General features: G+C 32.6%; 1 long non-coding RNA gene across 1 annotated transcript; it reads right to left on the minus strand.

The window, feature by feature from the left end:
* Positions 1-379: 379 nt before the first annotated feature.
* LOC107397504 (uncharacterized) lies at positions 380-2,617 on the minus strand. Its single transcript, XR_010336305.1, has 3 exons — positions 2,477-2,617; positions 634-711; positions 380-570 (listed from the first exon to the last, which is right to left on the minus strand). It is a non-coding gene; the product is annotated as an uncharacterized LOC107397504 (long non-coding RNA).
* Positions 2,618-18,418: the final 15,801 nt, after the last annotated feature.

Genomic DNA, 18,418 nt, shown 5'->3' on the forward strand with positions numbered 1-18,418 from the left:
CGTAGTCTAGGCAAATATAATGAATAATAAAGTGCCAATATTGGACCAAGGTGTTCCAGTATAGGCCACGTTCCCCTACGTTACGGTGCACCAAAGTAATCAACTTTTCATCACGTGGAGGAGCTTTATTGGGGTGATCGAATAAAATCGAGTACCACCATTACGGCCATTCAGGCTCCATTCGTAAAATTGACCTCCTTTAGTCAGGACGTGAGTGCTATGAGGTCATAACAGTCACCCGAATTATTTCAGAAATGTCCATGTAGAACGTGCAAAACCGATTTCATCAATAAATTTGCGCTTGGAGGTGAAAATCTCCATGAAAGTGTGAGTGTAAATAGGCAATGACCTCTCGTCGGTTTGTAAAGAGTTACCTTGTAACGGCATAATGGTCCCAGTGAAGTGCAGAAGGGATGCCATTCTGGAATGCGAGGTGTGAAGACGGAATTTGCGAAATATCTCCCGGCCTTATCTCCACAACTCCCCAGTTAAGTTTCGTGCTCGTTATGACATTCTTTGAATACAATTACGGGGAGTACTCCACTCGCCGGCTATTGCGACATCTTCATGCTTAGGGGTCCATTAAAGAGCTACTTGATTAAATATGTCACAGGCTGACCACACCTTACTTACTCAAAGGATTTATACGATGACACTGTTTAATCTTACATCCGTCTAATTGGGTCCGTAATTTACTTCGAGCCGTTTCATCTAAAGGGGTAAAAGAAACGAGATTTTGAGTAAACGCGAAAGGAGACGCGAATCCAATTTATTTTATACGAGACGGATGAGACGGCGATTTTTTATTTTTGACGACTTGCACAAATTCGATTTGCATATTTTACGTCCTTGTTCATGTCGCAAACTGAAATTATTGCTGCCTTTGTTAAGAAAACTCATTATTCAATTATAATGAATGGCGGACCTAATTCGGAAGCACGGTTAACAAATCCGGATGAAATTTGTTTAATTACGTTAACGCTGTCTTCTAAATTCTCCTCTATGGAAAGCTTGACTTACAGTTGTATAAACTACACGCTACAACAGTTAACGTTAAGTTTACTTTGAACGCACTAACGTTGCTTTGAGAGATTTATTGTGATAGTTTCGGGCTGGATGTGGAGTGTTGCTTTTGCGCAAGAATCAACAACAAATCTGCACAAACATCACTAATACGAGATGAACCAAAATTACACACATTCGCACAATGACGACCGTTTAGTGACTTAAGAGCCAAGTGTTTACCCTCCCAACACACCGAAACTGAAAGTTGTTTGAACGTTGAAACTGCTACTCCAAATCCCATTTGTTGACTCTTTGTGAAAAAATTAAGACGACTAACAAAATAAAGGTTTTAAAGTTTTAAAGTCATAGAGGCAAACGGCGTAAACAGCTAAAGCGAATTTTACGTTTTACTCCAGTTTTTTTTTAAATCTGTCTTTTACTAGCTTTTTCCAAACACTCTTTGTTATAGAGTATTTTAAATGGTGTCTTTCTACTCCGTGCGTAATTTAACGTCTCGAAAGGTTTTTGCGATCTATCAGAAATACGTGTGTTAATTTTAACACGTAAGAAAACTTATCAAATAGAACAACTTTTCTATATAACATTTTGCAAAATTTTGACTGTTTTCCTTCTTTTTTTTGGGTAAACTAGAGTTGGGACACTGAACGTCAAACCGAGCCAATTTTGTGTTATGTGGATAAGGTATAGTATTATATCTTTTTATATTAAAATTTTTGGTAAAAACTTATAACAGAGGTTTATATCGAAAATAATTTCAAAGTTATATTTTTTGTCAAATGCATAAAATGACATAATTTTACGTCAAATTTAACCAGAGACGTAGGAAACGTAGGAATTTTGAGATTACTATTTAAAAAAAGAAAATAATTTAAATACCTACAAATATTAATGTTCACATTTCTGAAATTTTCGATGTTTATTTTAATATTAAATACATAACTAAAAACATACTTCAATGCTAAAAATGCTTATCTTTCAGTCACAATTTTTAGTTAGTTAAACATCTCGTCCCAAAAATTGGTTATCAAAATTTTTTCATATTACTCGTCGTCTTTTAAATTTCCCAAAAAATAATATTGAAGGTCTTCTCGTGTGAAAAACGTAAAAAAAGCGTGAATTCCAATAACTTTATAGTTTGAAACAGAATCTAAAGTTTACGTAGACGCTAAAGGCTTCCAAGCAGCGACAGGTTCAACTTTCCTAAAAATTAGACGTAATTTTGGGTTCAAGTATCTAAGTATTTTGTAAATGTATAGACAAATTTCTAAAATCTTATAGATTTTGTACATAACATTATTTATATTATAGACAATTCACTTTTCCAAATGCTTGTTAATAATAAACGTAAAACAGGAAAGGTTCAATTTTTTTTATCGATGATTACCATTTTTCAAAGTTAAGGGAAAAATGTTTATGATGAAGAGTTTAGACGTAAAATTCTTGTACTTACAAAAAATCTTTTTTTAAATTTGGAGTTCATATCAAGAAAAACAGTGAATTGACGACGACTGCAAGTTCAAACCATTTCTAAATGCAGTTAGTCGATGAAAAATGGAAACATTTTTTGATAAATTTTTTTGACTTTTCGACGAATTTGAAGTGTAACACCACTGATTTCCATACCAATTTGATTTTTTATACGTTCCAACAGACGTATGTGGAACAAAATTTCAAAAATTTACTTTATTGTCCCTACTTTCTCAACATAGGAACTCTATTAGCTTTTTCAAAACTATAAAAATGCCAACGTCGCATTTTCTTTCAAAATTAACTGTTATAATTTATTCATGCAATATAGCGAAGGTAATTTATACTTCCAATAAGAGATCTAATCATAAATAACTATTTTACATTTTTATCAATCTTATTTAAAAAAAATGTTTCGGTGTAATGCGATGTTAGAGTTTTTATAGTTTTGAAACAGTTAATAGTTTTAAATTGCTTAAAATGTGCATTTCTATCACGCCGAAAATAGTTCGGCTCTTTTATTTTTCTACTCACAAGCGCGTACACGTTTCAGTATGTTATTTTTTTTTAAATTTTAAGTAAATTTGCAAATGTTTTATTAAAAAATTACAAATAGAAAAGATGTTTTATTTGTTAAGCTCTGTTACCTGTTAAAATTAAGACACGTATTTCTGATACACGCGGTATAGTTAATTAATAATAATTTTTATGAATTATTATCGAAAACTCAAGAATTATTTTTTTTAACTGGATCCAAAGACGTTTCCTGAATTTTTCACAAAAGTGTCAAAAACGTTGTTTGTTCGATTTTAAAGTATTCGGTTTTTTGTCAATGTGTTATATTAATAAAGGGTTTTGGGAGCGACAATTGTGGGGTCAGGTAGGAAACCAAGAACTACAGTAATTGTAACGTACATATTTTTTATTTGTTACTTTTTGAAAACTTTTTTATTTTTTATAACTTAATTACTAGTGGCTAAATTACAATATTAAAATTGTTTTGTGCAACAACTGGCCGAAGCAGCAGTTTATAGTAAATTAAGAACAGTGTTTGAATCACAATTAAATTTATTTTCTTCTTCATCTGCGGAGAAGCAACTGCAAGCTAGTATTCCGCTCTTGCCCTAATTCCGGCGTAAACTTAAACCTCGTTTTATACTTCAATTTCGTCTAATATTTTTCTGTAAATTAGTGCAGCACGCTCACACAAAGCGTGTTATTGTTGCTCGGAGTAAAAACATGATACAAGAAAATAATGTCTTCTCCTTGCTCGTGAGAGCTCCATGATTACCAGAGGCGGGGCTGAGAGATATATGATTAGCAAGTCTCGTCTTGCTACTGACTTGAGGGATTTTTTAGGACACAACACGCACATTATGCAAATGGTTTTTGATAAGGCGAGTCAATCCTGGAATTTGATCATTTCCTTTCTAATTTATAAGCTGCAGTTCCGGTTAATTAAGTCCGGGTGGTAAGTATATTAGACTGGGAGCACGGATCTCTGCGGTAACGATCTTGGTCAAACAATCTGCTAGTATACATCATGTTTCAATTGTTATTACATTCCCTTCAATGACCCTTACAATTAATGGTTTTGAAACTATGCTTCCCATTAGAACTGTTTGTTGGTTTCGATACGAATTTCTACAATTTTAAAGTTTCGGTGTGTCACAAATGCTTTGCATTTGGAATCAGTCGAAAAGTTTAACTCGTTTTGCAACTTCATTCCAGAGTGGAGATAAATATAGTGTAAAACATTATTTGGAGCAGCTAAACACGTGAAAAAATCTGAAAACGACTTAAGCGATTATTTAGTGTAATTGCAATGTAAATCAGAGGTTTGCGAAAGTTGGGATCTGATTCGCAAACAAGAGACTCGAGCATGGATGAAAATAAGGCTTTAAATAAACTGTAGTTTAATTAACTACAGGTCACACCCTGCGCGGGCCTGGGATTATAAAAGGGTTCCCCCATCTCGCGGAGAGCTATATTCGGAGCAAACGCAAAAATTAAGATTTTAATTTAATCCAATCCAGTCAGATCGGACTTCGGTCAGTGGTTGTGCAACTTGGCAATCCTTTGTATCAGATTTAATTAGAAAACATTAAAAAGCGACCCAAGTTCGGAAATGCTCGATCGGAGCAGATGCTTTGAGAGTTGAAAGGGTTGAAACGAAGCCATTTAATAAAAGATAGATTCAATAATGTGCAAAAAGTCATGTTTGCGAGCGGTGAAATGTGGACCCGGTGGCAACACAAATCTAATAAAATTATCAATTTCACACTCTTCGAAGCACCGTTTAACAAAAACTAGATCGATTTTGGTCGAATGTGGGCTTGTCGGCTGAATTATGACGTTCGCTGTCGACATTTCTCAGTATTTTTCTACGATTATTTGCCGGTTTAATGTTTCAGTCAAAACAGCTGAGGCGCGCTGACACTGCCGGATTAATAAATTTTAACTTAAAATTAAAATCTCCAGCTCACGGCGAAAATCAATGATAATTCGGGCGGGGCTGATGCGTTTATCATGCAGTTTTTGCACTGTGTCGTCAAGATTTAGCAATAACTTCGACAAAATTGCCCACCGACAAAATGGCCCATTAATAAGCTATTAATAACTACAAAATTGTTGCTTTAAATGGTGTAAACGAATAAATTAAAAATTAAAAAGTCGGTTTTATTAGTAAGGTCAAATTTCAAACGGATAAAAAATTAATTGAATGAAAATTTATTCAATAATATTACGTAGGTAAGTACTAATTGAATAAAACCAAAAATTTACATTTGATAATTGATAATTGTTCTCAATCACTGACAATGTATGAGAAACTTGAAACATTTAAAAAATTATAATTAATACAAAATTATTTTATGTCTTGATTTACAAAGTTGGATTCAAATGATAACAGAATACCACAGTTATAGGGCATATTGCAACTATTTTTTATATTTAATATTATTACATATTTTCATATCGGCTGTGAACCTTGAATAAATTATTTTTGTAAACAATACAAATAAACACCATCCGGTCTAATCGTTTGCCAAATAGATTATTTTTCACCTTACTATATCCTTCATTGACTAAATCGCCAACTTTAGTCACATCATATTTTCTTGAGTCCTTTTGGAAGAACGACCACTACTCTTTTTTTGTACCACAGTTCCTTCTTCGCTAATTGTTTTATCAAATTTTGCAAAATATAATTCGTGTGGTACAGTTAGTTGTAATAAAAACAGGAAATGTCATAACATGAAAATGTCAGGCTTTTATAACAATAAGTACAAAAATATAATTATCGTTAGGAGCATTACTAAGCCAGATGAAAAAAACATTTTAAAGTTTCCGTAAATTATAAATTTTTTTACCAATGTTTGTGCTGCACTGTGTAGATTTAAAGCTTCGGTGCTTAATTGTGAGATTAAGTTAATCAATTAAATTAACGAAGAAACTTTTCGAAAATTAAAAATTGCTGTTTTAGAAAAAATCAAACGTCAACACCAAGGGGCGTCTAATTAATTTTATCTACAACCAGTCTATTATTAGGTCATAACACCAGTAATAGGAGTTGTCTTATGATATCCATAAAACACAAGGGTTTTATAGAAAAATCGTCCCGTGATTGGCCGAATAAAATTCGATAAATGTCACGTCAAAACGTCAAATAAAAATTTTACAAAATATTGATTTAGTCTTTACTGTCTAACTGTGGATAAAAAATTGTACATGTATTTTCTCCTCTTAATTAAACTGTTGCGGGGATAAATTACATTATAAGACCCTAATAATGATATAAGTAACAATAATTCTCAAATCTAAAGAGAATTTAGTTTTACGTTTTTGTTGCAACCAACTGTAATTAAACACTTAATTAAGATATTTTTCTCGAATTTTTGTTAAGCATTTATTAATTAAATATTTCCACTATCCTTTTATTTTCTTCACCCGTTTGAAAATAGCTTTCTACAATGTAAGCTTTTTGTTGGGTGGTAAATTTCGGAATAACTTTAATAAGCAAAAAACCCATGTTTGAAAATTTATTTTTAAATTTTGATCAATTTTTAACGTATTGCTAAAATATTACAAGCACAGCCTGCTCTAATTCAGTTCAATTTCAATCTCATTACCTCCCTAATTACCTCCCTATAAAAATATTTTACATTTATTTTAACACCCAGTGGGCTGTTTCGTCGATTGGCCATTTTCTCGGTGCGCCATGTATGACATAGCTAGAGAAATGAATGAATTAAAAGTTGGGTAAATGTACCCATTGACCTCAAAAAGCTCCTTCCATTTAAAACCGCCCTGTGTAATAAAACTTGCTTAGTAAATGCATCAGATTACAAATAAAACTGCATCACAGTTTCATTATAACTGAAACTTCTGAAGCTACAAAAATGGATTTAGAAAACATGTTCTGTTTTTTGCAAAGTAAATTGAAAAGTGCATAGCTGAAGCTCTTTTAATGTTTTATTGAAAATAATGCTGCTTCTAAAATAAGCATGCCGCAAGTGAGAGAAGTATTCCATTAGATTTAAAAATACATCCGCACGAAACTGAAACTTTAACTAGATGAAGCTCGTTAGAGACTTGACGTATTTTTAAATATTAAATAACTTGTTGCGCTGACAATGGGTTTTAAAATAATGGTTGAATAAGCTTTGTCTTCGCGTAAGATTTGTTTAATTAGGATGACAGTTAAAGTATTGGAGCAATAGATGATTGTTTCGTGCACACAAAGGTTCAATGAATTTGCAGTTTAGGAGGGATATAAAAGGATAAATAAACAGTGCATTTAAGCAGTTGGCAGCTAATCAATTACTTATCCTGCACAATAGCAATTCAAGTAAAGTTCGCTAGAGGGTGGTACACAACAGATTAGCAACGCATGATGAAAACAAGCCAGCGACGATTAATAACTGGACAGAAGGACAGCCCTTTGCGAGCAATCCACCTACCTATAGCCCGGCCACTGTCGTGATCTAAATGGACGATAATCTAATTGTAATAGAGTTCCATAATTCCTTTGGGTTTTAGACGTTAGTCGATACTAATTGGATTTCGGGGATTAGTTAGGGTTATTATTAAAGTTGTGTAACGATTCCGGAATTGCAGGAGGAATCACAGTCGTTCGTCTCACATGCCGCCAATCTTTTGATTGATTTTATCATAATTAAGTCATCGATCTTTGACTGGAAGTGTATTTGTGCATCAAACAGCAATCGCATTCACGCGAACTGTGTCGACTAATTGAACATGAGCGCACAATAGTGGTCCTGATTCTCCCGGGAGCTCTTCAAGACACTCGTTTTAAGTGAATACAAACTCAGTGTAACAAGAACTTCACTGATACAATAACATGGAAACAAGTTTACAGTGTTGTCGCATGCATTGCCAGGTTCGGGCTTCATAATGCTTGTTGTTTGCCTGCAAACACAGTCATCAACCGAACAAACTGTTTAATATTAATTCCGACCGGCGCGAAACGGACACTTTTTACATTAAAGCGCACCCAAAGTGCTGCGGCTGTTCGCACGTTTGCAATCTACACCGCCGGGATCAAGTCTCAAATCCCTATTAAAGTCCTCCTTTAAAAATACACTGCTGCTCAAAAAATTTCGAACACTTCCAAAATTTCTGTTCTGATGCATGAAGACTTATGAAAACTTTTGTATTGTGTTTTACCAAGAAACAGCATCTTCGCAGTGAGAAAACAATATAAAACAACAAGAAGTTACCAAAACAAGAAGACATTTAAAAAAGTAACATTTAAAAAAAAACGTAAAAAATTACTAATTTAAGATTATTAACGAGTGTTACAACCAAAAGCTCTATTAAACGATATGCACAAAAAGATAATTTTCGACATTTAATTAATTCATAGATTTATCCATAACAAGATGTTATGTATTATTAAATGGAATAAAGTTTTGGTTGATTTAAATTTGGTGGGTAAACTTTTATGCACAAAATTTTTCTAAACTTTTCCACAACAGAAAAAGTTATTACTGTTTTAAGTGTAGTGTATGTGAAAACAATATTATTGTTATTTGCACTTAAAATAAAATGGATAACATTTTAAATTTTTTTTGATATAATTCACTCAAAATCGTAGTTACTACAGCAATGATTCTTGTATTTTAAACACGAAAAATCAAACCTTTAAATTACGAGAATTATGTATAATTAAATAAATTGAACTTCTTATCAAATACGTGCAAAATATAAAAAAATAATTACAATCGCTTTTAGCAGATTGCGGTTTTTAATCGGACTTTTTAATGAAATCTGATATTTTAGACAATAATTTTGTTAATAGATATTAAAGTAGATAAACATTTATTTTACGTTGTGATGCTTGCAAGTAATTTTTTGAATTAGAAAAATCTTTAACTAATACAACAACATGTAAGGTGCACTGACAAATCTACAAACTCAATTTTGGTGGATGCGCCGGGAATAATTTTTTTACATAATTTTTCAAACTTTTCTTCAGCAGAAAGTTAGACAAAAGGCGTTATTTTTTTACAAAGTTGCATTTACAAATCTACATTGCCGCTCAAAAAATTACTGTTTTAAGTGTAGTGTATGTGAGAAAAATATTATTGTTATTTGTACTTAAAATAAAATCGTAGATTACTACAGCAATGATTCTTGTTTTTCAAACACATAAGATCAAACCTTCAAATTACAAGAATTGTGTATAATTAAAAAAATTGAACTCTTTATCAGATAGCAATCGCGGTTTTTAATAAGACTTCTTAAAGAAATCTGCTGTTTTGGACAATAATTTAGTTAGTAAATATTAAAGTAAAAAAACATTTATTTTACGTAGTGATGCTTCTAAGTAATCTCCTAAATTAGGAAAACCTTTAACTAATACAACATGTAAGGTACACTGACAAACCTACAAACTCAATTTTGGTGGATGCGCCGAGAATAATTTTCTCTACATAATTTTTCAAACTTTTCCTCAGCAAAAAGTTAGACAAAAGGCGTTATTTTTTTTTACAATGTTGCATGTACAAAACTTCATTGTCGCTCAAAAAATTACTGTTTTAAGTGTAGTGTATGTGAGAAAAATATTATTGTTATTTGTACTTAAAATAAAATCGTAGATTACTACAGCAATAATTCTTGTTTTTCAAACACATAAGATTAAACCTTCAAATTACGAGAACTGTGTATAATTAAAAAAAATGAATTCTTTATCAGATAGCAATCGCGGTTTTTAATAGGACTTCTTAAAGAAATCTGCTGTTTTGGACAATAATTTAGTTAGTAAATATTAAAGTAGAAAAACATTTATATTACGTAGTAATGCTTGTAAGTAATCTCTTAAATTAGGAAAATCTTTAACTAATACAACATGTAAAGTACATTGATAAACCTACAAACTCAATTTTGGTGGATGCGCCGAGAATAATTTTTTTACATAATTTTTCAAACTATCCTTCAGCAGAATGTTAGACAAAGGGCGATATTTTTTTTACAATGTTGCATTTACAAAACTACATTGTCGCTCAAAAAATTACTGTTTTAAGTGTAGTGTATGTGAGAAAAATATTATTGTTATTTGTACTTAAAATAAGATTATAGATTACTACAACAATGATTCTTGTTTTTCAAACACATAAGATCAAACCTTCAAATTACGAGAATTATGTATAATTAAAAAAATTGAACTTTTTATCAGATAGCAATCGCGGTTTTTAATAGGTCTTCTTAAAGAAATCTGCTGTTTTGGACAATAATTTAGTTAGTAAATATTAAAGTAGAAAAACATTTATTTTACGTAGTGATGCTTCTAAGTAATCTCTTAAATTAGAAAAACCTTTAACTAATACAACATGTAAGGTACACTGACAAACCTACAAACTCAATTTTGGTGGATGCGCCGGAAATTATTTTCTCTACATAATTTTTCAAACTTTCCCTCAGCAAAAAGTTAGACAAAAGGCGTTATTTTTTTTACAATGTTGCATGTACAAAACTACATTGCCGCTCAAAAAATTACTGTTTTAAGTGTAGTGTATGTGAGAAAAATATTATTGTTATTTGTACTTAAAATAAAATCGTAGATTACTACAGCAATAATTCTTGTTTTTCAAACACATAAGATCAAACCTTCAAATTGCCAGAATTATGTATAATTAAAAAAATTTAATTCTTTATCAGATAGCAATCGCGGTTTTTAATAGGAATTCTTAAAGAAATCTGCTGTTTTGGACAATAATTTAGTTAGTAAATATTAAAGTAGAAAAACATTTATTTTACGTAGTGACGCTTGTAAGCAATCTTTTAAATTAAAAAAACCTTAACTAATACAAAATGTAAGGTATTCTGACAAACCTACAAACTTAATTTTGGTGGATGCGCCGGGAAAACTTTTTTTTACATAATTTTTCAAACTTTCCCACAGCTGAAAGTTAGACAAAATTTGTTATTTTTTAACAATGTTGCACTTACAAAACTACATAATAATTAAATACAGAGTGCTCAAAAACTGGCGCACCAACTCAATGGTGTGTGGTAGAGAATTGGTAACATATAAAGGTAAAAATAGTAAAAAAATTCTTTGTATTAAAGTTATTGATAAATAATGGATTTTAGATAAATGATATGTGGCAACGTTGTCTAACAGTTTGCAATAGAATTTGAGCAACAATAAAAATAAATTATTTTTGTAACGGTTTCCTAGGAAATAATTCCCAGTGTTGGCAGATCTACACATTGTGATTTTTTTGATGAATTTTAATTTTTTTAAATTAAGAAAACTGCTAAAATCTGATAGTAAATTTAAAAATAATTATTCATCGTTTTGTTACGGAACGATTACCTGGTATGAAACATAAAAACATAAAAAAATAATGAAAACTAACGAAGTTAACACAATAAGTTTGTAGCTCCAGATTTTTTAAAATATGACTTTAGGAATTTTTTCAACATTTTTTCCGTAATCTGCACTTACTTCTCAATAACGTACCACTGAGTTGGTGCGCCAGTTTTTGAGCACCCTGTATAAACGTTCTGACTCCAAAAATCAAAGGTTTTATAAATTTGGATTTTGGAATACAGTTTGGTAAGACCGTGCCTATTCTCTTCCCTAATCTTTTATTAAAGTTGTTTGGGATTTGTCCTCTGCATTTTTTCATCCCCAAAGCCCTTATTCAAGTCGTTATTTAACCAAACGCCGCGAATCCGGTTTCACTAATATTCCTCGGTCTTAGCTATTCAGAGGCCTATTTGCGATGAATTATGGCCAAGTGGGAGTCAGCACGACTCTTCCATTGTATTACTTTGTATATTTGGCCAAAATCTATCGTGTTCTACAAGTAACTTTAATATAATTAGCATTAGAGTCGCGATTAAATTAACAAAGTTGTAGGAAAATGGGGAACAAAACAACCCAAGAAAACTAACGACATTTCTGCTATTTAAATGCACTCATTTCTTTGAAACGCTAACTAAATTTAAATTAGTTGGGAGAAAAATTGCGAGTCTTTAGTGGTGGGAAATAAGAAGTTGGTAAGTTGTCTGCCGCCGAATGCAAAGTTTGGTGTTCGTATTCGTAATACATTGAACGTTTAAGTTTATTGATGAGTCTAAGACAGAGGATGCCAGACGTTTTGAGCTGTTTTAGTTCTGTTTGGAATAAAGTTGTGCTGCTCGAAACAGCGATCGATTGAACTCGGCGTTTTTAGTGATTTGATAATTCGACTATGTCTCAAGCAAAAGAAAATTGACTTGTTTGATACTTGGATATAGTGTTTGCACATTACAGTCTCTCCTTTCATTGTCATTAGTCTAAATAAATACAACCGAGCTATCTCCTAAACAATCAACTTTTGGAAAAAAAATAAGGGATAGAAAAGATGTAAAATGAGATGGTGAATAATATTCAGTAATACAATCAAAAAAAGTGCTATTTGAAAAAATCAAGTTACGGTCCTTCAAAGTTTACCAAAATGAATGTGCCAATAATTTGCCTGCAGACGCATAAAAGTGTTGAAAAAATTACTAAAGTGATTTATAAAACCCACAAAGTGCACATTTAGATATGCACAAAACATACAGTAGGTGCCATTTAAAAAAACTATGTTAAAAACTGCACTTTTAAAAAAATGAATCACCCTGTATAGGGCAAAAAAGATTCGAACGTGCACTTTGACTCACTCTGTATAACGTAAATATTTTTTGATTATTTTGAGTGGTTCGAGTTTTCTCTCACAAACAGCCGTTCTAGCACAAGATAACATACTGTGAAAAAATTGACATCCGCTAAATGAGCGTCTTCCAGAACAATGCACTCTTGCAAGTTTGACAGGAAACTTTCTATTGTATCAGTTTGAACTTCCCTCTGATGGACATTTCCTCTTCATGTGATGTTTCGGTTGTTTGCATTGAGAGATTACGGCTGCGAATAAAATCCAAGGCCAATTAAACCTTAACGCACCGTAAATTGTGTTATTTTTCTTTGTGCGACAATTTTTAAATCAATAAAACGATTCAGAGCGAAAAGACGCTCAGTGTCTTTAATAGCAGCGAGAAGAGGCGTATATATCAAAATATACTTTCAGTGTTTTCCAAGTGCACTGCTATTAATTTTTATGTTAAGAGCTTTGAGAAAAACATGTTCCACTGTGTACAACTTCTTGTTCACATTTTCCTTCCTTCCGCTCGGAGCGGAACCACTCGTTTACATTATAAATTGGCTGCAGTTTAATTAAGACTAACGAAATTTGTTTTAATTATGTTTTTTACGCGGACTCGTACGCCAATTCGGCTCGCAGGAGGCCGCTCTCCATTGATATTAATTCAAGTTTTCACTCAAGTTAGTTGATTAGAAGAAAACTAAGCCATTTAACTGCAATTTTCGGTCGTTGAATTGCCATATTAAGCTCGGTTTAAAAATAGTTTCTCTTGAGCTTTGGTATCTCGCTTTGTTAATTCCGAAACGTCAAGTAGGCTAATATGCTTAATTCGCATCCTAAATTTGTCACCGAGTCATTTACTTAATTCACCCTTTAATTTTATACCTTGTTTTATAATCCAAACTGACGTGATTAAGCTTTAGGGTAAGATTCGACTGACGTGTTCGGAGTGCGCAATTGAAACACTGGGTTGGCAAAAGCCGGTGACCAACAATTTTTCTTGAGGAACTGGAGCGTGACGTGTCAATTTTACAAGAAAAAATGTGCCGTATGGCCGCCTGCTGGATTTGCGCGGATCGAAATGCTTAAAATGCGCGAGATGAACGTTACAAATGCGTGACACGCAATCTGACAATTATCCTTATACAGAAAAAGGATAGTTTTCCTGCAGGATTAGCAAGGATGAGCAGGTCTTGCGAAGAGATTGCTTCAAGTGGAACGCTTCTTATGTTGACTCCGTCTATACTTTGGACGTTTTTATACACATTTAGTTACTTAACCAATTATAATTGAATCCACAGCCAGGTACAGTTTTTGATTTTTTTGTTAACTGTGTAAAGTAATAAACTAATAATGAATCTAAAGGTGGAGGATTTTATATTTTGTGTTTGAACAATTTATTGCAATATTATCTCGTTACGTACACATATTACATTAATTAGCATACATAAATTCACCATAAAACTAAATTTATTATTACTATTAGTTTCAATAAGCGCAAATATCTCTAACCAGGATTTTCCGCAATTTTGAAAATTAATTACAAAATTGTAATTGATATTCCCATCTTGATTCACTCTTTGAAATTAAGACCATTAGCAAATGTGGGTACAACAAAACTGTGAAATACTTCCATAAGCATGCTAATTTAAAACTTATCAAGCTTGCTCATAAGTTGGTTGAGCTTCCAGTTGTACCGCAATGGTCAAGCATTATTTAAGCTGCAAGCAAGTTTATTCGTAACCCCGGCATTTTCATTCGTGTTTTAGCAACGTGGTGCGTTCTAGTCCAGCGAATTTTACTTAAGGAAAGCTCATTTTTCTATAAATAAGCTTCCAGTGCAGCCTCTCTTAACGCATCGATGTGCTTTTCAATTTTGGTGAGAGGACCGAGTCATTTCGGTCCGTAAATTGAATGCATAAAAACATTTCGTAAAGTCGTTATCATTATTTATCATAAAAAATGGCTTCTTCTAAAAGTTGAGTTTAGCAGCGTCCGGTCGGGCTTTACAAAGCGATTATTCTAGTGCTTGTTGGATTTTGTTGGGACTTTTTGAAGGGAAGCTTCATTAATTAGCGAAGCTAATTTACAGCAGAGATTTAGTTAGCGAGGTTATAATGCTAGTGCAATGCAATTATAAAATAATGTTGAAAGGTTTGTCTCCGTGTTTCAAACTAGCAAATTGCCGTAATAGTCTTTGTAAATATATTAGGGCGTAATAAGTGTAATCGAGTTACGCCGGAACGTTTAAAATACAAAAGGCTGCGAAATATATTTCGGGGGAAAAATTAAGCGGGCGGTTATAATAAATTCGGCGATAATGTGGCCATAAACACTTCAGGGCTGATGTTTAATAACAGTTACCATGACATATTACAGCCAATGTCTACATTACGTTATCTTTGTGAAGCGCCGTGTAGTTGTTCACTTGCATAATTTGAATTATGTAGTGAAGTGTCCTAAGTAGGACATAAGCTGATTTACTCCTTGCACCTACTTTCCGGTTATGTAATGCTAATGCACCAGCATCCGTCATTCTGTAATATTCCGGTTTCTCCAAGCATGTCAACGGTGCTGAAATAGCTTCCTGCTTTACAACAAAGTTTTATGACGTTCATCGGGAATTTCGCAAATAAAAATCGGTTGCTGCTATGCCAATAGCCAATTTAATGAAACTTTCGATGCAAAAAATTAACACGAGTTGCCAATTGAAACGAGAATTAAACTTAAGAAGTTCGAAAGTTCGTGATGTATGGGAAAACTGGCTCAATTTTATGTGCATAAGGGAAGGTTTTGGCCTCGAATGGAAAGCTTGATGTATTCTAGCCTAATACTCCATCAGGCAAACAAAAAATGATTGACGGGGTCATCCCTTTCAATTGAAGTCCATTTGATGTGACATTAATATGACATGAGCCTAACACCGTTTCTGTAAAAGAAACCCAACATTTTATTTCTTCAAATTATTTAATGCTGATAAAATACACATTTATTTTTAGATTAAATCGAAGTGTAAGTAAAAATAATTTTTTTCCTTGAACATAATTACGAAGAACGCAACGAGATACAAAATTGCAGGATTTTCTAAACCCAAAAAAAAATAGTACGGCAGAGTAAAATGAAGGCGCTTCGAGCGTTATACCGTCTCGGTGTCAAATCGTTTTAAATTAAGTGAAATTCAACCACTTTACTAATTACTTGGAAACAAATCCAGAAATGTTGAGCTTTGCATTTTCAACAGACCGAGAAAACTGAAGACTAAAATTTTCATGAGAAGATTTAAAATTTTTCTTTTTTTTCGTTTTTTTCAAAACGCTGCGAATAAGGTTAAAGATACAAGAAAAATGTTCAGAAAAAAGTTGTAGAAAATTAAATTTTCTTTAAAAAAGTCAGGAAGACTATATTTTTATCTTCAACGGTTTAGGCTTTGAAGACGTTTAAAAATGCTCAAGCGACAGATTTTCTTCATTTTGCTTGTGGTTACGTATGGAAAAGTGAATTTATACCCAAACCGTTGAAGATAGAAATATGTTACACCGGACTTTTTTGTAGCAAATTTAATTCTCTACAACATCGTTTTTTACACTTTTTTGTGTCTTCAACCGTATTCGCAGCGTTTTAATAAATAGGTGGCGGTGTCCAAAAAATTATGGCTTAGAATTATCAATTTGCGTTCCACCTTATATTTCTGCAAACGCAACGAATACGGTTGAAGATACAAAAAGTGAAAGAAAAGAGGTTGTAAAAAATTAAATTTTCTTTAAAAAGGTTCGTGACATGATATATCTATCTTCAACGGTTTAGGTATAAATTCATTCCAATATTTGACACCGGCAAAATGATGGAAATCTGTCGCTTGAGCGTCTTTGAATGACTTTGGGGCCTAAATGGTTAAAGAAAAGAATATGATTTTGCAAACTGTTTTAAAGGAAATTTAATTCTCTACAACTTTCCTCTGAGCATTTTTCTTGTATCTCTAACTGTATTCGCAGCGTTTTGAAAAATATGTGGCAGAGTGCAAATTGGTAAAACTTTAAAAAAATTTTAAATATAGTTTAAGATATAATTTTTGTTTTGTTTTTAAATTCTGTTATTGAAAATTTGATGCTCTATCTGCCTGTATTTTTTTAATTTTTTTAATTACAACAGTTTTTATAAATTTATTGCTCTGAAAACTTAGAAGGTAATAGAACAACTGCGTCTCTGACGACATTAACGGAACTATCGAGAACGTGGACGTTTTATTTGTACGTTTCCTAACTTTTTAGATATCCGTAGACAAAATACAGCGTGTTCGGTAAATAGACCGCCATAACTTCACTTTTTATTACGCTGTGAAGAACTAGAGAAACTTAAAAATAGCCAAAAAACACGTTTTATTATCACTTTTTTTGACGTAGCAAGTAGTTTATTTGCGAAAAAACTGTCACATCTGACAACTTTCAATTAATATTCACTATTAATTTATTAACAATTAAGACTAGCTTTTGAATACTTTTACCACTTCTTAAGTAGTGGCGGTCCAATTACCAAACACGCTGTATAAGTAAACAGCTTTTATGGTTACACTTTTTAACGCCCACAAACTTTCTGCAGTACTATATGACAAATCCGTAGATACATTGATTGGTTAATATGAAGTTTGCGGGAATTTCGCTCGTCTCTAACAAAGTTATGTGCAGCTAAAATTGGAACATTTGTTGTCATTGACTAGCAAACAATGCTGAATCACGAAAAATTGATGTTGTGCTAAGAACAATGAAAATTAATCAAAAATGTTATATGTATTTAAAAAACTAGTTTTTTGTTTTTGGTCGTTTGCTGGTTAACTGGACAATCGCCAATTTTTTCAAATTAGAAACGATTCGGGCAATAACCCTGTATTCATGACAAAGCCTCTGTGAATTGAAACTCTATACATAATTACTTATCCCTCTCACCTCACTAATTATTATCACATTCACACCGGCTTGATCAAAGCTTCGACACGACCTGAGCTTTATTTACAAGTGCCGACAGTTCACTATTTTAGTGAGTTTCGATTGCATCAAAGCTGGTAAGAATTTAGACTAATTTTTAAGACAATTACTTACAAAGTCACTATGAATAATAAAGGTTCCAAAGGACCACCAAAATTTATTTTTCCATCATTATTGAAATTTACATAAATGCAGTGACGTACACGTTTAATTGGAAGTTGCCAGCTTTGCTCTAAGCATGATATGTAATCAATAGTTCATTAAAATAACTAGCTATTGTAATTTCAGTTTAATTACCGAACATCGCACGAAATAGAACTGAACCGGCTCGTGTCAGTGGTGTAATTACAAGATTAAAAAAATAGTTCAAAGGGTAAAGTAGCTCATTAAGCCGTCGTCGAATTGTATCGGTTTTCGATGAAAACAAGACTCGAAGAATAAAATTTTAATTTGCAGGAAAGGCATGTAGTAATTTATTTTTAATGTTGAACAAACATGGTTTTTGCAGCCACCTCTCGACATGCAACATTTTGTTGACTCTTGTTGTATTCAATAAATAACAATCCAAAAGCAATGAAAATTTAAAGATGTTGGGTCGTAGCGTTCGATTGCGCCACAATTGTGGGTCGATACCAAGTCCCCGGATTTTTTCCGGGGAATTTTTTGATTGTTTGGTAGTTTTTGAACGGCCAGAAAATTCACTTGTTGAGAACTGCTTGCGGGGGTGTGTGGCTCTACAGTGCGCGATGGCAACGTCGTGACGCCAGATTTTAGCCAGTGGTTCCGGGA

This window comes from Tribolium castaneum, chromosome 1 (assembly GCF_031307605.1).
Source record: "Tribolium castaneum strain GA2 chromosome 1, icTriCast1.1, whole genome shotgun sequence".
Lineage (NCBI taxonomy): Eukaryota > Metazoa > Arthropoda > Insecta > Coleoptera > Tenebrionidae > Tribolium > Tribolium castaneum.